The 15,260-nt window shown below is 35.6% G+C and overlaps 1 long non-coding RNA gene across 1 annotated transcript in view; it reads left to right on the top strand.

Annotated features, from left to right (window-relative positions):
* The window catches only part of LOC309628650, a 121,471-nt gene that overhangs the window by 39,706 nt on the left and 66,505 nt on the right, over window positions 1–15,260 (top strand). The window lies entirely within an intron of this gene.

Raw genomic sequence — 15,260 nt, 5'->3', positions numbered from 1 at the left:
CTGAGCCTGCGCTCTAGAGCCCACAAGCCACAACCACTGAGCTCATGTGACACAAGTACGAGCCTGTGCTCTTGCAACGAGAGAAGCCACCGCAATGAAGAGTAGCCTCCGCTCGCCACAACTAGAGAAAGCCCACGCGCAGCGACAAAGACCAAACACGGCCAAAAAATAAATAAATAAATAAGGAAAAAAAATAAATAAGTCTCTTCTGAAAAAAAAAAAAAGTGGGGGCTTCCCTGGTGGCGCAGTGGTTGAGAGTCTGCCTGCCAATGCAGGGGACACGGGTTCGAGCCCTGGTCTGGGAAGATCCCACATGCCGCGGAGCAACTGGGCCCGTGAGCCACAACTACTGAGCCTGCGCGTCTGGAGCTTGTGCTCCGCAGCAAAAGAGGCAGCAGTAGTGAGAGGCCGGCGCACCGCGATGAAGAGTGGCCCCCGCTTGCCGCAACTAGAGAAAGCCCTCGCACAGAAACGAAGACCCGACACAGCCATAAATAGATAAATAAATAAATAAATAAATAAATGGATCATCACATTAAAAAAAAAAAAGTGGTTTGCAAGCAGAAAACACTAAGAGATAAAAAGTGATTACTGAATGATACAATCCTTTGGTATCTAATGAGCAACTATTATATTGCCTGGGCCATAATTTTTTGGTCATTATCTACATCATCAGAATCACCTTCTTTAATGCAAGTTACAAAACAATAAAGAAAAAAAAACTGAATGGTTATTGGATACATCCATGGGCAGGTACTTCATGGTCAGAAGTGTCTGAAGTCCTACTCTTGTTCTTAAATTGAGGAATCTGGCATTTTTAACAAGACAGCTTCTGAATATACTTACAGACATGTCGTTACACTTATATCACGGTGTGGGGGAATACTTTCAAAGGGCGTCATTTTGGAAAATGATGACTTGTTTGTAATTTGTTCTATTTAGAGGACGAATTAAGGGTTGGTTAATCTGAATCATCACTTCGCTCTATGCCTGAGGTGGAACCACAGGAACCATGCAATGCACATGAGTTTTTCACCTTCCCCTCCCTTCATAGCCTCTAAGCATGTGCTGTCAATTCTGCTACAGAAATAAATTTAGCAAAGTATGTAATTGCTGGGGAAGATTATTATCTGAGATAAAGAAAAAATTGTCAGCTAAACTAGTGACAAAAATCTTAGTTTCTAGTCCCAGATTTTTGCTCCAGAATCACTACCAAAAACCATTTCATCTGTATTAGGAAGGTTTCATATCCTTGGAGATAAAAGGGTACAATGAATATTTATTATGGCCCAGGGTCTTGTTCTTCTTCTTTTATGCCTGCTTGTTTTTGTTCATCTTACGTAACTCGGAAAGTTTGTTGGGACAGCCAGGCCAGGACACCGTGCGTATGGTGGGGCTCTTAAGACCTATTTGTTGAACTGAATGCATTTTCTTGTTATTAAAACTTCAGATAAAATCCTGGATTTACTTATTTACTAAACTTGTGGCCTTGTACCTGTTACTTTTATTCTCTGAATCTCATCTGACAAATGGGCATAATAATAGGTACCCAGGTTTGATGTAAAGATTAAGTAATTAAGTAAGTATAAAGTAATACTCATAAAGTAGATGACCTGTGTCTGGAATGTATTAGTTACTCCCTTCATGTTAGTTATCCTACCCTACCCCCTCCTATTTTAAAAAGAGAACTAAAAATCTTCTATTGCCATTTATGTTAAATCATCTCATTTAAGAAACTCTCAAGAATCAAAGGTAAATTCCACAAAATTAAAAGATGGGGGCAGTTTTTGATCTCTCATATATATAGGTAATTCAGAAGAAGAATGAATTACATCTTCTTTCTATTACCTGGATAATTGCCTCAGTTAAGAGTTGGTATTTTCAAAAGGCTTGCCACTTTTCAAAGGCATTTTTCCATAAAATATCTTATTTGCTTATCATGGTAAAACTTGGAGGATCGAACAATTATCAGTCCAGTTTAAAAAATTTGAAGATACTAAATACAAGAAAACACTTACCTGAATTTAAACAAACTCTGTCTTATTCCCCCAACCCTGTTCCTTCTCAGCCTTTACTATTTCAATTAATCATAATTGTGTAATTAATCAAGACTACAACCCAGGAGGTAGTTTCCCTATTTTTCTTCTTCTCTCTCATATCCAATTTCTAGTTCCATTGCCCCTTCTTCTAAGATATATTCTGAATTCATCAAATTTTCACCATTACACTTTCATTCCTTTAGTCATTGCTACCATTATATGTTATCTTGCACTGTTGTGATAAGATGAATATGGAAAAGATTAACTGAAAAGTTAAAAATAAATGTAGGTTATTTTTATTATTGAGGTTTTAAGCATTCAATAAATAATACCCCTTTTCTCCACCTAACGTATATATGTATACAACATATACATATTGTTTTCATATTCTTTTCCATTATGGTTTATCACAGGATATTGAATATAGTTCCCTAGACTATACAGTAGGACCTTGTTTCTAAGTTCTTAACTAGTAGGAAGAGAGAAATAAGAATTTGGCAGAGATTGAAGTATCATCTTTATCACTTCCCTGAATACAGTCCAATACTTTCGTTTGTTCCTTAATGAAATGTATGACCCTTCTCTGGGTGAATTTGTGGCTCGAGTTTGTAAAATCTCTCTTATTCCACCCATAAGCCTGGGTGTTCTAAATTGGCCTCACCATTTGATTCTCCCTTAAGCCATGAACAACCATGTTAGAGCTATTCTACTTTATATTAATTGGAGAGCTGACAGCCAATTTAACTTCCAAACCAAGATGATATCTACCAGGCTTCCTTTGTGTCTTTTTGCCTACTCTCAGACAGGGTCTTGCAGCATAACTTCTCTGCCCCACACAAAGAAACTGCTTTTCTTTCCTGTCTGCTATGTGGATGACTTAAAAGTCAGACTTGCCAGAGATCTTTTCAGTTTTACACTTTTTCACCTAAGCATCATCTTACATATAATATCTAATCTATGCCTCACTGGCTTCTGCAGAGGTCAAGCCATGCTCTTGGAGTTCAAGATCATGCTGTATCTTTACACAGTCAAGGCCAACATGAACTGCTCAGTAAGGTAGAGCTGTCCAAGTTTGCTAAGGTCCTTGCAAAGCTTGTTTGCTAAAGAGCTATATTTTCTATGAGCTATGCCTGCTAAAAATAGCCCTACCTCTATCAGTGAAGCCACTTGACTGTGAACAAAGCTGCCATAAACCATAATGATCCACCAAGGACAAAATTCCACTTAGGCCTTACTTACTAAATCCTTAAGAATAAAGCTATGGGCCAATCTCTCTCTCTGTGGTATTTTGTTCTCCAAAGCTACTTCTTGACTTTTCTCAAGGTTCCTAGCCAATACATGCATACATTGGAGTTTGAGAGAACGTAATAAACAACTTTTTTCCTAATCTTAATTCAGAACAAAACGAAATCCAGGAGACAGAGAGATGGTAACCAGAGTATCTGCTTTATTGACATTAAGGTAAATGTAGACCCTGGCTATACATCTCTAGGCAAGTGAGACTGCTAATACTTTACTCTGAAATTGAGCAGACAAATCCACCTTGGCACAGGCTGTACTGTATGATTGAAGACTTTGTCCAACATGGCAGAGTCCACCCACAAAATTATTTGCTCTGTGGAAGAACAGAATGCAGTTCTCTGAGAGCAGGAAGACCCCAAAGGGAACAGAGGAGGAGACTGAGAAAGCAATGCTCATCTGTTCTAACCACACCAATTGGCTGGCTAACTTCTCCCATCTCTGGGAGGAATAAGAGGGGTTGGGACAGAGCCAAGAGACTTTATTTAGCTGAAGATTTTCCACCTGGAAGCATGAGGAGTGGAGAATTACTGTTCTGCTACCAAAAACATATCATCATGATTCTGAACTTCATTTCTTAAATGAAGAAATAAGCACTGAGAACTTAAATGATCTGAGAAACTAATGTTCATTAATTGCATGCTAATATCAATGAGAGAAAGAGATGCTCTTATAAATATGCAGCTGGTATAATTTTTTTCTCATTCCACTTATTTTGATGGCAATAATGATGATTAGGATATGCTGGTTGCTTAGGATAATAAACAGAACCTTCCCTATAAAGCATTATCTTTTTAAAATTCTTGGTGCTTTTTTTGGACTAATGCTTCTAAGTGTGTATTAGTAAGGAATATGGTCACATATTGGAATGGGGGGAAGAGGAGGGCTCTTTTCAGACTAAATTACTCAGAGATTCTGATACTCAATGTTACCATCTCCAGCTGAAAATCTCCTCTCAAGTGAGCTACAGAGCTGTGGTTTTGGAGGTCAGCGTGTTTTATTCTTTAGGTTACTGGTCCTGAAAGGATTTGAAGACAACTGCTTCAGAGCCCTGTTAATTTTGCATCACCATGCCCATTTGTGACCCCTCTAGGCCCTCCATTGGCCTGACACTGGAACCCTTAGCTCCTCACCTTATTGTTACCTTCCAACTACCTAAGGTTTGCTGCCTCTTATGAATCTTTCCTCCCGTACTGCTCCTTCAGTTCCCTAACCCTGCATGAGGATACTCTTCTCAACCTATTCGAAAAGGTACCTGACTTGTAAACCTTATCACAGAACAAGGCTTTCAAGTGATTCATTCTTTTATACACCCATTTAATCCTAAAATAGTTATGGGCATCTTCATGTGCCAGGCCCTGCCCAAGAGCTCAGGTTACTAAAGTGGGAAAGACACAATGACGATGAAGGACCTTAGGTTACAGCCAGAACTGTTTCCCAAAGAATCTTTCTTAAAACCTTGCTATTCAAAGTGTGGTCACCATGGTATTATATTAGAAATGCTGAATTTCAGGTCCCACTCCTGATCTATTGAATCAAAATCTTTAAAAAGAATCACAGTTTATGGGTATATGCACTAAACTTTAAGAAGTATTGCCTTAAAACACATTCTGTGATATGCTCTGTCTTAGTCTGCCCAGCTACTCTAACAAAATACTGTAGACTGGATGGTTTAAACAACAGACATTTATATCTCACCATTCTGGAGGCTGAGAAGTGGGGTTCGTTTCTGTGAGAACCCTCTTCCTTTCTTGCAGATGGCTGCCTTCTTGCTGTATCCTCACATGATGGGGAGAAAGAAAGCATGCTCTCTGGTCTCTACTTATAAAGGCAACTAATCCCATCATGAGGACCCCACCCTCATGACTTCATCTAAACCCAATTACTTCCCAAAGTTCTCACATTTTAACACTCTCGCATCGGGAGTTAGGGCTTTAACATATAAATTTTGGGGGACACAAACATTCCGTCCATATAACTCTACTATTAAAAATATTTAATACTCTATTCAAATTCAAAAATTCTGGGTGAAATGAAGTTAAAAAGCTTTTGTATTAAATAATTTTCCAGAGGCTTTCTATGGTAGTTTACCATTTTAATTTCCAAGAAGAACATATAGTACCTTGTGTTTCCAAAATTTTTGACCAGGGAACCACATTTAATCCAAAATGTTTAATGGAACTAAAACATTAGAGAGTGCTTTTTGGAAAAAATGGGGGTCACATGATTTTCTTTCTGTTTTTCTCTTTTAACTTTCATATTTACCATGTCAATGTCTTATGTCAGAATGTCAAAATGTATTACATGCATTATCTCACTCAATTCTCCTCTAGACTTCCCCAATAAAATACACAATGCTCAGTTAAATTTGAATTTCAGACAAATAATGAATGTGTTTTTAGTATGAATATGTCCCAAATATTGCATGGGACATATACTAAAATATATTAGTTTTTTTATATGAAATTCAAATTTAACTGGGTTTCCTGTATTTTTATTTTCTAAATCTGGTAACCCTACAACCTCATAACAACATATGAGGGAGGCAGAACAAGCATTTGTCTTACTGGATTTTGTAAATGAGAAAACTGATATTCTGCAATGTTAGGAACTGATATTCTGCAAGCCTATGACTTTCTTCATGTCATGCAATTAGTGAGCTGTAGAGCAAAAATCACATGTAGGCTTTCTCATTTCTAGTCCAGGACTCTAGCTTTCACTGTTTTAGCGTGAGGGATGATTGAAAAATGATGATACTGTGCTGCTAACTACTATAGTTTATTTCAGTATACATTATTTCAGCATATATTTGGGGCAGAGGGGTTACCTGCTTTTAAATTGATGTTCAAATTATTATAAGTATTTTGGGAGAGAAAACTATGTATTCCTGTAAACTAGTGGATCACATATAATTGGAAGAAAGTATATTTATTTAAATATTGGTTAAATAGGAGTCTCTGTGGGTCTGGAGAAAGTCCAATGAATGTAGCATAAACCATAACATGAATAAGAACTCAATATATATCTTTATTCAATTAAGGAATAGAAAACTATCTTCCTTAATTGAATTGGGTAACTAGGAATTAATATCATGGTCCACGGGTTAAAACTTCTGACTCTGAAGTCAAATTACTTGGTTTAACCTCGATCTGGCTCTCTTACTCTGTGCCCTTAAGCAAGTTACTAAAACTAATCTGTGACTAGGTTTTTCCCCTGTAAAATGGATTTAGTCCTTGTAAACAGCTCATATTGTTGTGGTGAGGATTAATTAATTTAATACAAGTAAAGTACTTTACAACAGTGACTGGCAAGTAGTAAACACTCAATAAACTTAAGCTGTTGTGATTATTATTATTTTCCTTCTGCAGCTGCTGAGACCATCACGTGCCATAATTATTTCAAGTTTCCTCTTACCCCAAATTGCTTTTCTTACTGGTTCCATTAACAGCCACAATAAATCACACAACTTCAAACAAAGGTTTTCAGGTTTGCATCAAATGCTCCATCTATTAATAGCTTGCAGTGGCTATAAATGGCAAAAGCCTAGAATGGTGCCTAAGCTGTCAAATTCTACCCCTAATTCTAAAAATTCAACTAAATACTCTGCTTATACTCACCTACAATGTGATTTTATATAACCATCTCCTAGCTTTTCAAGGTAGAGAGAATTCAGGCAAAGGATCACCCTGAAAACATAAATTTGTCATAAATTCAACCTTTATTTCTAATCTTCATTTAACCAGTGAAAGAAGGTTGGAAAGTAGAAGCAATAAGATATACAGATAATTTGGAGTTTGTGAGCCTGAGCACGTCAGACTAGGGTTTAAATCCTTTGGACACGTACTCTTAAAAAGAGTCTGGTTATCATAGCCAACTTCTGCAGTCCAGCATATTTTCCTCCATCTGCCAAGAGTCTGAGCGTTTGCTAGGTCTGTGCCCTTTCTTCAGCTGATTGCTCTGCCCCTTACTGCTGACTTTAAAATATTCAAACCACTAATGTAATATGCAGCACCTGCAAATACTGTGAAATATTAGTGGAGTGGTAATGAGAATTGACTGCAAGTATAATGACAACAGGTGAAATTATTCATAGCCTGCTCATGTAGATAACTTAAGATATAAACTCAATGAGCATAAATGGAATAAGTTCATGACAAATATGAAAATATCCCAAACTGCTGAAGTAATAAAAGTAAATATAATAAATCTTTTCTGCAAACATAATAAGGTCCCTAACTGCAAATGTAATAAAACCTATCAACAGCTGCAATATATTTGGAACATACTATTTAGCTTTACAAAGAATTATACCCCCTGCTGGTATGGCCTCAACAATGCCATGCTTTGTCTTTTGCCAATGAGTCCAGGTCTATCAGACTACAGGTTGCCCAGTGTATATTAAGTATGACAGAACGTTAATACAAGCAGGTTTGGATTGAAAATGAAATGCTCAATCCATATGTGCTCTTTGGCCATTCTGCAAGCAGAGCCAAAGGCTGTGGATCTCCCACCAGGGGCTGAAATGCAGCCAGGAAAGCTAAGCATCGGAGGTGAGGAATTGATGAATCGCTGGATAACCTTTTTGTTGCTTGGATATGGTATCTGAATCAGGAAAGTGAGCAGTACGTGGGCCAAGGGAATGAGGGGCAGAGGGACTGATGTGAGAAAGAGATATGGGGGTGATGACATTCTGTAAAGATCATTCATGTGCCGGGCAATTTGCTAGATATTTTGTCTCTTTTCTCCCTTCCTCCTTTTACTTTCTTCTTTCTTCTCACAATGTAGTACATGTCTGTTGAGTATCTACTAGTTTATATTCAGGGAGAAAAGAGTAAATAAACTCACTGTCCTTGGCCACTTGAGGCCCTTAAGTCCTGTGGGAGAATCAGAAAGTGGCAATACTAATATAATTACAGTGATACAATTCTAAAACAAGGCAAATACATCTGTCCCTGGGCAAGAGAAAAGCATCTGGGACAGAAGCCTAAGGAATATCGACATTTAAGGGATGAGCAGGGGTTATATACACATATGTAGGGGTCTTGCAGTTTTTTATATACATATAAGTTACTTTTCATCTTGCTTCACCCACTTAATAATATGGCATGGATATCTCTTTAGGTGGATAAAAACAAAATTAACTCATTATTTTTAGATACTACATAATATTTCATGCACTGAACTCCCTCAATTAACCAACCTTTGGGATATTTTCAGTTTTTCTAACTTCTAATCTTTTGCTGTTTTGCTAGCACCACCTCCTGCCAATACTACAGAAAGTATCTTCATATATATTGCTTTGCATACCTGAGCTTTCATTCTGTAATACTGGTAATCGAAAGTGAAAATGTAAAGGCTATGGGATTTTTGTTTTTAATAGATATTGCCAGATTATGCTCCAAAGTATAGTATTAACTCATATTCTTTCCAGCAATCATGTGGTTATCCATTTCCCACATCTAGTCACTAGACCAGACTTATTTTACTTTACATTTTTTTCTTTTTTTTTACAATTAGAGGTAAAATATGGTTTTTCATTATGTCTTCAACTTCCAACTGCCAGTGAGGCCTATGATCTTTGTATTTATTGGTCACTTGCATTTCTTATTCTGTGAATTGCCTATTCATATAATTTCCTTACTTTTTTTTGTATTTTTTTCTTATCAGAGAGTGTTATGTATATTTGAGATAGTAATCAATTTTCTACAATATGAGTTGCAAATAATTTATCTTATTATTTGTTTCTGTTATGGAATTCTTTTTATGTCCATTTTCCTTCATGACATCTGGATTTCCTCTCACTTTGGTGGGTCTATTCTTTCCTAAAAAAGCTATATGAGAGCTCCTAAATTTTTCTAATATATTGTTTTATTTAAAAAATAACTTTAAATATAGATACAAAGCTATAAAATATATTATGTATAGGTATCTTTATTTATTATTGACTATGTATATTTATATAATATTATTTTACATTAGATAATCATACATTGGATTATTCTGTAAGGAATTTACTTTTTATGTGGCATGTGCTTTGTTTTCTTATAGATGGCTAACCACTTGTGCTGGCTATGAAATAAACTTCATTTTGCTACTTTATTGAACTATAACTTGTCATACATTCAATCACACTTTCAGGTGGCTCTATTTTGAACTAGTTATTCTGAACAGTTGTCTATACCTACTCAATTGCCATCCTATTTTTATTATAATGGGTTTATTGTAAGTGTTGGTATCTACTTAGGCAAAGTTCCCTTCATATTCCTTTTTTGTTGTTGTTGTTTTGTTTTGTTTGTCATATCAGATATTTATTCTTTCATATTAACTTCAACAACATCATATTCAGTTTTAAAATAATAAGAGAGTATTCTAATTTTCTTCAATTTCTAATTTTTTTTAGCTCTTTAATAGACTTTATTTTTTAGAACAGTCTTATGGTCACAGCACAGTTGAGCAGAAGTTACACAAATTTCCCAAATTCTAATTTTTAACTTAGAAATTGTGCATTATTATTCAAAACATGATTGTAAAATTTTTGAAGTATTTTTTCATCTTGACATATTTAGATATAAAGTTCATTAATTTCTAAAAGTGGTAGGGGCATCTCAATGTTTTTTGATCTGTAAAATTTTTTAATAGCACTGGATTACTTGTTATTTAAAGATTATATAGAACTCATCTATAAAAAATCTGGGCTAATAACTTTATAAATGGTAATTTTTTAATTAATGCCACTACATTTTTATAGTTATTTGCCTATTTAAAATTTTCTACATCCTTTGAGATCAACTTTGATAATTTATATTTGCTTGGTAATCATCTATTTTTCTTCAAATATTCCAATTAGTTGTCCTAGTTTTGCACACAATATTTGTGTTTAAATATTTTTAAACTCTTTTGAATATGTGATTATGCCTTCTTTCTCATTCCTTATTAATATGTACTTTTTTCTCCTTTTTTCTTAATTAGAATTTTTTCAGTTTTACAATCCTTTAAAAAACCACACTGCAGAGTTTAAAAAATAATTTCTACATTTTATTTTTGCTTTCTATGTTTCAATAATCACGTTTTTATTGATATAAATAACTTCTTTGATTTTTGAAAACAGTAGACAATAGCCGAATTCTTAAATATTGTCAAAAATTATTGACAAATATTGTAACCTCTCCTACTCTAAATATTTATTCAGATAAACTTTTATCTAGTTGCTATGATCACTTATTCATTATTCTATCTTCTTTTTCCCCTTATTGTTGCCTTATTTATTTTTCCAATTATATGTGTATAAACTTCTTAATTTTCATGTCTAATGTAAACAAAGTACAATTCAATTAATTTGCCAGAGTCTAGTCATTTTTTCCCTTGCCTATTTGTGAATTGAAACTACTCCCAGTTATCAGAAATAACACACAGTACACCAACAAACAAGACCATCTAAATCTTTCTCTCTTTTTTATTTTTTGTTGTTGAATTACTTCCTTAGAATACATTCTCTAACATCGCTGTGGCGGACAGAATCTTAGGTTTGTGCCCATGGTCTTCACATTCTGTTATTCACAGCCTTGTGTAATTCCCTTCCTTTAAGTGTGGTGGTGGCCTGTCACTTGCTTTTAAACAGTGGAATATGGCAAAGGTGAGAGAATGTATGTGATTATGTGTTTATGATTATGTTACATAAGACTGTAGTGACCATCTCACTAGAGTCTCTCCCTTGGTGGGTCTGAGGAAGCAATCAGCTATGTTGGGGAGCCCCATGTGGCAAGGAACAGTGGGTGGCCTCTAGGAGGTGAGAGCAGCCTCCAGCCAACAGCCAGCAAGAAACTGATGGCTTCCATATCACAACTACAAGGAACTGATCTCCCAACAACTCAAGTGAGCTTGGAAGTGAATCATTTCTCAACCTAGTCTCAGATGAAACCCCAGTCCTGGTTGACACTTTGCAGCTTTGCGAGACCCTAGGAAAGAATCCAGCTGAAGCATGGCCAGATTCCTGACCCACAGAAATTGTGATACAATAGGATGTGTTGTTTTAAGTTGCTAAGTGTGTAGAAATATTGCCGTGCAGCAATAGAAATGCAGTAGTATTATCAGGTCATATGGTAACCTTACTCCAATATAGTAAGACATTTTAAAATTTCTCCCCAGAAAGATTGTATGCTCTAAGTACAATCAAAATGCATCAGCACTATAAAAATATATCCATTTCACCACACAATTTCAGATGTTGAGTATTTCCATTTGCTAATTTTTGCTGTTATTTGTTCATTTAATTTGTATGTATATATACACACACATGTTCGAGTATACCTATATTGTGAGTGTGTAAACAAATCAAATGGTGTGTATATATGTATACATACACTCACACTTTTGTTTATTAATGAGGCTGAAAAATTGTCAAGGTTTTTTCTGATATTTGTCTTATCCTTGGTGTGAACTGTCAGCTCCTATCCTTTGCCTATTGCCTACTGAAGTTTGGGAATTAATTTAGTATAAAATTTTAATCAGTTCTGCTGTATTTTGTATTGCAAACCTTTGTCACAGCAATCAAAAATTTTCTTCCACTCTGTCCAGGCAATTTCTAAGTCATGCAAATTGTTTTCACTTTCAATAGTCTCTCTGTATGTACCCGCCAAATATGGAATTCAATTTAAAAAATAATATAAACTTAACATTTCTTGAGCACTCACTATGTGCCAGACAGTTTCTGCATGACACAGCGTCCTTATATGTCATGTCCATGATTGTATCTTTAGCACTGTACATAGTGACTGGCATATACTAGTTGCTCAATAAATCATTATTGGCTAAAAATAATAGTATTTATTTGAGGGATTAATAAGTGTAGTCAAAGAAGAACCCAACTTGAAAGCAAATGTAAAAGAGAACTCAAGTAGAAACTTCTGAGCACTTGGTCCACTAAAATGTTCCTTGCATGGAAATTACCTTGCATCATACTCTGTGTATCCTTTTGTAATTGTAGAATCACTTTTTAACTTTTACCCTTTCCAAAGTCTAGTGAAGTTGGCATAACAGGTGTATTTAGCTGAACTCAAAATTTAGAGAATTCAAGTAACTTGCTGTATGTCATATGTGGTACCATATGTCAGGATTGGGACAAGAACCCAGATTTCTGACTTTAGTCTTTTTCCATTATTCATAAGCTATTTAAAACTGCTTATTTTAATATATTTTCCTGTTTAATTGAAGTCTCTCATATTGCTTTTATGTTATTATTTATATTCCACATATTATGTTCTATCTCCTCTGCAAGATCCTGAGTTTAGTTATGGTGGGCACTTGGTCTTATGTCTCTATTTTAGGTATATGGAAGTTTGTAGATCCACAATACATAGCTAGGGGAAGGTAGCATAAGTGAATTATACCTGTGATTCAGCTGTCCATACCGTCATACCTTTGAACATCTCAACTCCACCTTCAGGCATAGACATTATGCAGCTGAATCTGGTGTTAGGCTATGCTAATGATGTGGAACATGGAAAGTACACCATTTGCAATCTCCATCTGATAGAACAGAAATGAATGGGTCATGCTTTGATTTGCACAGTGCCTTTGGCTAGACCATACGTGCTATTTTCTAAGGACCTAGATTATACAGCACAGGCATAGAAAATTCAGAGACAGCCATACATCAGTGGGAATGACTATACTTCTCTACTGGACCAGTTAAAGGAAAATATATCTGTCTATTATATACCCTCATACAGTTATCTTAATGGCTTTATGGAAGGTTATACTTCTTATATGATCTTTGGTTAAATATCACATATTTCAATGTCTTCATAGTCATTTTTTTGAAAGTGAATCCCCATTTTTTGAGGATATATCTTTGTGAAGGAAATTAACATGGGATTTTGCTTCCTTCTGGGTGCTGGGGAGTAAATATGTATTTTCTAGAGATTAAGGAAAGAATAAAGTAGAGGAAGGCATTTGAACAAGGTGAAACAGCACAGGCAATGATATAGAAACAAGTTCAGGGAAATTCAAGAAATTAGGTATACCTAGAATTTAGGATGGGTGTAGAGAGATTGAGATGAAGGAAAGGGAAAACATAAACAACCATGAAAGCCACATTAAGAAGTTTGAACCTTCTACAAAAGGCAAAGGTGAACCATCGAAAGCCAGGAGAATAATATACTCCTTTGGTGAATCAGTGTAATTTAAATTAAAAGCAAAAGTATTTGTTAATAAATTAAAAAGGCTCTAGGAAGAGGCAGAAATGAGAAAGAGTGATAATGCAGTTGTAGATCATATTTGAACTTGAGTGCATCAGAATCCATTGAAACTTACCTTTCATCAGAGGCTTAGTTTTTAAGTCTGTACAATTGAAATGATATATCTTTCAAAATACAGTTATTATGATGAAATACATAAGTGTATAATCATATATGGGAGTACAATAGGGATTTAGTAACATATTATTAATGTTATTGTTGTTTTTCTTAACATGGCACACAAGATTCTGCATGACTTGGCCTCTGCTTTCCTTTGTACCTTTACCGCTCATCATTTCCTACTCCCAAAATGTTAAGTTTCGGCAACATTGAATACAGCTCGTTGTATCTTATATCCATGCCTTTGCTAATTCTATTTTCTCTGGAATAGTTTCTCTGTGGTGTTTCCTTCTCATCCTGAAGTCTCACTGCAGGATTTGAATCCACCTGGAAGGCTTTCCAGCCTTCCCCTCTGATCCTCATATGCTTTTTGTGTGTATCTTTAACATACATTGTATTAAAATTCTCTCTTTATGTCTATATCTCTTCCACTAGGTATGGTCCCACTGGAGTCTGTGGCAGGGTCATACTCATCATTATAGCCCCAACACTTTGCACATATCTTATCATAACTGCCAACAATTGCTGAATTTAAAAGGTAGACAATTATCCAATAAAAACTGGCTGTTGTCCAGATTAAAGAGAAAATGGCATTTAAATAAGTAAATATTACTGGAGACGAAGAAGAAGTATAAGCTTAAATAAACACCTAGCAGATGGAATAGAGAACGTTTGGTGCTTCCTTTAAGATTGTAGTTAAAGGAAAGGGAAGAGTTGAGTTTAGCTCATCCTTTCTGTAATGTAGGAATAGGTACTCATGATGCTTTTGCCTGAGATGGGGAATCCAGATGGAAGTGCACGTGTGTGGGGCTGTGGATGAGAGATGGTCATGAGACATCTGAGAAAGCACAGGATTTAGATGGAAATGCATCATAATCAGACTTCACTAATGTGATTTGCATTCACCTCTCATTCTGCCTGCGAAGTCCTTCTTCCCATTCTTCATCCTGGTAATTGCTGCCTGTTTTGAAAATTTGACCCTGGTCCCTATTCTCTGGGGAGCTTTGCTTAACTTGCGGGTTGGATGAAAGTGCTCTCCTGCTTGCACATCTCACTTCTCTCTGGCATAGGACTTATCACATTGTCTCAGAGGAGATGCTCAACACTTATTCATTCATTCTTTAATGAAGACTTATGGAATCAATAAGACTGATCTCTTTAAAAATAAAATAGATTGTTTAGTTCCATAGCACTAAAAATTAGCCCTCACTGTAAAAATGTGAAAGAAACAATATACCCACACAACTCGGAAAGTGCACATCTTTATTACTAATGCCAGATGGATTTTTTTTTCTCAAATCAAGGCCTGCCACAGCACGACATTAAAAAAGGTATCATTTTACTTTTAATTTGTATTCCCCATTTCAGAATTATGAGACTTCCGTCTTCTTCAGATTATGTTAAACTGAATTTGTTTTGCATTAATTGTTTTAAGTAAAGGTTCTTGCTTGAGGGTTTCACTGAGTTGGTTGAAAGGAAATTCAGGACTCCAAACCAGCATAGACCTTCCAACACTGAGAAAATGGTTGTACTTCTTATAAAATTTTAGAAAGAATTGTGTCATGTG

This window comes from Balaenoptera borealis, assembly GCF_965194805.1.
Source record: "Balaenoptera borealis genome assembly, chromosome: 4".
In the NCBI taxonomy this organism is placed as follows: domain Eukaryota; kingdom Metazoa; phylum Chordata; class Mammalia; order Artiodactyla; family Balaenopteridae; genus Balaenoptera; species Balaenoptera borealis.
The sequence above is the reverse complement of the archived record's forward strand: the minus strand, read 5'-3'. Positions and strand labels throughout refer to the sequence as shown.